The 5,000-nt window shown below is 47.5% G+C and overlaps 1 protein-coding gene across 1 annotated transcript in view; it reads right to left on the reverse strand.

Moving 5' to 3' along the window:
* Nucleotides 1-4,908: 4,908 nt before the first annotated feature.
* Nucleotides 4,909-5,000, reverse strand: part of LOC125045625 — a 1,062-nt gene continuing 970 nt past the window's right edge. The window contains exon 4 of the mRNA XM_047643013.1: nucleotides 4,909-5,000. This exon is cut by the window's right edge and continues 365 nt beyond it. The gene's annotated coding sequence lies outside the window, so the exon portion shown is untranslated.

Below are 5,000 nucleotides of genomic sequence, written 5' to 3' on the forward strand. Positions count from 1 at the left end.
GACTGGCGCTATTGTTGACGAGTCTTTTTTGGTCAAACATCCCGCTCAGGTTGCGAGGTCTTGTACTTGTTTCTATTTATAGAGATCCTTACAGGGCTAGGGAAGGATCTATATTGTCCACCTCAAGGAAGTAACGAGATAATTCTCGATATATGCTTCCTTTGTGCTTGTGTGGCAATTTCTTATGTGTAAGTACAAAGCCTCTGGTTTAGGTGCCGCTGTTTGCCATTTGATCTTTGTTCTCTTTTGTTTTGTTTTCTTTTTCTTTCCTCTACGAATTCTCCCCGTTACTTGGGTTAGACGTTTTCTGTCTTAGTGTATTTTGAATGTAGTTACTATTTCGCACAACTGGCACCGTGATGCCACTGTTAGGCTGGGGAACCCCGGTCGCGTGGTGGCACTTTGCATGAGAGAGAGGGGGCGCTTCATGCTTGCTTTTCGTTTTCCATTCTGTTATTTCGCTTGTTTCTCTTCTTGCTGTTTCTGGTGTGATTGCATGTGAGCGTTCTTGTGCTCTCATCTTCTCTATTGCTGTTGAGTGTGGGGGCTTTGACGGGGATGTTGACGCCGGGCCGGCTGAGGAAGAATCCGCTGTACACTTGCGTAAACAAGGTCGCGTGTATCCATTGCTGCGAGTGCATAACTGTGAGTTTTGTGTGTGTATGTGTATGTGTGTGTGTTTGGGAGATGTATTTATATGTGTGTATATATAAACACACATACATATATATAGGTATATATGTATATATATAAGACTACATATGTGGCTTACATTAATTAATTTGATCAGCTTATTATGGTACACCAGTACACAGTATTATCTCTACACACACATATATCGATCTATATAAACAAATGCACACACACACTTATATATATATATATATATATATATATATATATATATATATATATATATATGCAGTATGTATATATTAATACATATATATGTATGTGTATATACTATAGTAGATGGCTATGGGGGCATCTATGAAGATCTACAGCTAAGTCGGCTAAGGACTGGGAAGTCCTGGTGTGCTGCTGCTGTGGTCTTGCTCTGCTGGAGGATCGGGGATTGCTGATCTCGCTGTTGATGTTAATGATTTGCGAAGTTCTAGCTTCGCCCGGGCCTTCTAAATATGGCCCGGTCTGTGTCAGCTTTTTACGGCTGTCTCATTTGGTTGTCTGACACTCGGTGCTTACCGTGGCGGTAGGTTGCCAGCAGGCGCTCCTGCCGCCATGGTGTAAGCATATCGCAAAACCTCTATACCAGCACAGCGGCTGTTGTAGGCGGTCCCTGTCTCAGGAATTGTGTATGCACACAATTCTCTAAGTAGTGAACTAGTGTGGCGTTCGGCTCGCCGCAGTGCATGCAGCACCCTTCTTCGCGTTCTACTGTTGAAATAATCTGCTATGCACAGTGGTAACCTAGGCGCATTCTGTGAAGAATGACTTCGGTATGTTGATTATTTCAGAGAGTGTCAGTGGTTTATAGCCTGTGGCGTCTGAGTACCAGCTGGCCGAGGGGGAGGTTCTCGTTTCCTCTCTGTGAAGCTGCCGGAGGAAGGTACGACCGACCAAGGCACTCTTCTCCTTAAGTAATTTTCGGCTTGGTTTTATCGTCATGGGATTTGGGGGCATACCCCTGCCAGCGACGGCTAGTCTGTCAGCAAGCTCGTTCCCTCTGATGCCGATGTGGCTTGGGACCCAGTTGATGATAATTCTTCTACCCTGAACAAGAATTCTCAGTGCCATTGTGAGAATCGTGGTCAGTAGGTAGATGTTGTCTGTGGGTGAGCAGTGCTGAAGACAGTCAATGGCTGCCCTGGAGTCTGTGTGTATGACCACGTGTCCTTCCCTTAGGGACGCGTGGGCTAGGGCTCCCATGATTGCAACTGCCTCTGCCTGTAGCGAGGAGGCGTTGTCTGTTACCCTCATGGATTGTATGGCATCCCTTGCTGCAAAGCCGGCACCTGCAGTGTGGCTCAAGGGATCGACCAATCCATCTTTGAAGTATGTTCTACTACCCGGAGGTGTGATGGCTGCAATGATCCGCTGGGCTTCTGCCTTTAGGCTAGGCGTGGGGTATAGGCTCTTTTTCATTGACAGGCTCATTATATTGAACTCTATCAAGCTCTGTGCCCACGGCGGGGCTTCGGCAAAGTCGGGGTGGGGGGAGTCCATGCCCTTAGCAAGAAGCTGTTCTTTGAGCTGATGGTGTATCCTGGCTGGCTGTGTGAGACAGCCAGGAGATGTTTGCAAAGAGCTCATTGTCTTGTTCTAGGCATCTGACTAATTTTTGTCTTAGCCTTGTGTTCCTGGGAGCTTTTGTTCCTCCCCCAGACGTGGGTGCCTGGGGGGGCTTTTGAGCAACCTCTTGTCGCCTGAGGTCCGACTCTTTCCTGACAGAGCAAGTCAGGTTCCAGGCACGATGCCTCTTGGCACAGTTGGGACATTTGGCTGTTCTGTCCCTCTTTTCTTCTTTGTATGCCTTAAGGCATAGCTCTGTGTTGTGTGCCTTGCTACAGACACAACATTTAGGCTTAGCTGTGCAGTTAGCCTGGTTGTGACTGTATTTCTGGCACTTGAAATACCGAAGTGGTTCAGGCACATACGTTCGAAGGTTGTATGTGCCCCAGTTACCCAGATCAAGGGTAGTGGTTGGGGCACCTTCATGGTCACCAGGACTTGCCTGGTTGGAGTCTTCCCCTTTGACATTTGGGGAGCCTCCACGACCTATGGGTGTGAAGCAATCAGCTCCACATCGTACGAGACTGAGAAGCCAAGTAGCACCATCTTGGTTCTCTTTTCTTCGGGATTTAGTGGGGAAAGACTCACTTTCCTCCCATCCGCTAGCTCCTTCGTTTCCCGGAGGAAATTCAGGGTAGCTTGATCTTTGGGCATTATGATCATGCCCTGATCTCAGGCGACCCGGATCGACAGCCGGATTTTCCGTTGCAGCTCTAATGCCCTGACCAATTGGTAGGCATTGCCGAAGCCTTCGGGTTTAGCAGGCACTTTGAACTGAGGGAAGCGTTTAGGGGGTCCAGACTCTCCATCAGAGTCGGTCTCCGGCCTCGGACGCTTCGGCCCGCCCTTTCGGCTTTCGGGCTTGTTTATGGGGGCAGCAGCTGATACAGCTGGTTCAGCCTGCTCTCCCTTCTTAGTCGGGGAGGCCATCTGAGAACTCAGGGGCCTCCCTGGCTTAGCTGTTGGCCTAGAGGGGCCAGCTCGAGAGTCAATTTGTTTGACGATTCGGTGGACAGACCCTTTAGCTTCGGTCTTGTCCACCTTAGCAGCAGGGGTGACAGTGTCATCCTGTGCATGGGGTTTTCTTTTGCCACCAGAAGGCACATATGGCTTCATGGCGACTGCCGTGGTCTGGGCCTTGCGCGGTTCGTCAACTTTTTGTTCAGTCTGTTGGGGTTAAATATGTTAAATTTATCCATATATTGGTATGTGCTTCATCCTCTCACGCCCCCACCCACCACGGAGTCCAACAAGGGGAAGCTGAGTGTCAAAACTAGTGTCTAACAGGAGTGATGAGAGGATATACGCAGCCAATAGCCATTATGGCGGCGCTCACGGACCATTGTGAGTGCCAAAGGCGGCATAACTGCTTGGCCCTAGCCTCCCGAGGGAGACCAGCCGATTGACTGTGACCGGGCCAGGATCAGGCCGCCTGTCTTGCTGGAATAGAGGACCAAAGAGGCGTGTTGCTAGCCGCATGGCGTATTCGTTCACGGCATCGCTCAACCTCCAGGACTCCCGTCTCCACAGCGCACAAGGCTGCCATGCACGGCAAACGCGTGGGTAGGTGTAAACCCCTGGGGAGAGACCAGAGGGGATGCCCTTCCACCTACAAGACATCATTGTTTGGAACCCTTTTGCTCATCCCTCTGAAGGAGGTTCCTCTCATCCCTCTGACACAAAAATCCAAAGGTTGTTTCACTACAGTGATGAAGGAGAGGACCTGTACCTTTTCAAAGTGAATACCTCTTCCCTCTGAAACAGCCACCCAAGGCTGTGAGGGAGGAGGAGTCCAGCACTTTTATCAGGCGGATCCTTTCATCTCTCTGAAGCAACCACCCAAAGGATCTCGCTGGCGGCCCTGCGGCTTAAGTACACGAACGCTGTGTAAGCGCAGGGAACGAGGGGAGCCCGCTGTCCGGCATGACCCAATCTGGGAAAGTATGCTGAGCTTCAGGTTGCGGGGTCATGCTGCTACAATACCTACTCGTGTTGCTTATATACATTCACATGCACATATACACATACAAAGAAAACAAACACAAACACACGCACACACATATATATATATATGCAGTATATATATGAAAACATATAGCTGTGTGTGTGTGTTTGTGTGTGCATGTATATAAATAAAGTAGGTATATATACAAATTAAGCGCGTACATGTGCATTCTCTTCCAATTGTGGCTGTTTTATTCTCTCCTTATACACAAATATTTACTCAAGTAAGTGCTGCATGTTGGGAGATAGTTTAGGCTTAAGTTCGTTATTCGAAGTCCTAACGTATCCGTTAGGGGAAAAAACGAGGACTTATCATGTTAACCAAAGTGATTAAGACACCATCACAGGCGGGACACACAAAAGTTACTATTTTTTCCTGTTTTTATTTTTCTGATGTATGCTTCTGTATTTCAACCATGTCTGTATGTGCCTCTCATCGCAAGTCTCCGATCGTTGCTTGCGTTCTTATTTATAAGGCAGTTTTACGGATAGTGTCATATCCTCCTCCTTCTCGTCATTTGTTTCAAATTCATTTAGTTGCAATTAGTAAATTCAGTGAAGCATACAAATATATATAATCTCACATAAGTGTGTGAAAACCCTTTTATATATCATATTTTCAATCTGGAAAACGCCCGTGTAAATAAAATAGTATTACTGCAAAGGAAATTTTATTTGATTCTGAGGAATTTCGACTGAAACAGTCATCACATACAATACTAGTTCCCTGGTCATTTCTTTGACCA

This window comes from Penaeus chinensis, chromosome 37, assembly GCF_019202785.1.
Source record: "Penaeus chinensis breed Huanghai No. 1 chromosome 37, ASM1920278v2, whole genome shotgun sequence".
NCBI lineage: Eukaryota > Metazoa > Arthropoda > Malacostraca > Decapoda > Penaeidae > Penaeus > Penaeus chinensis.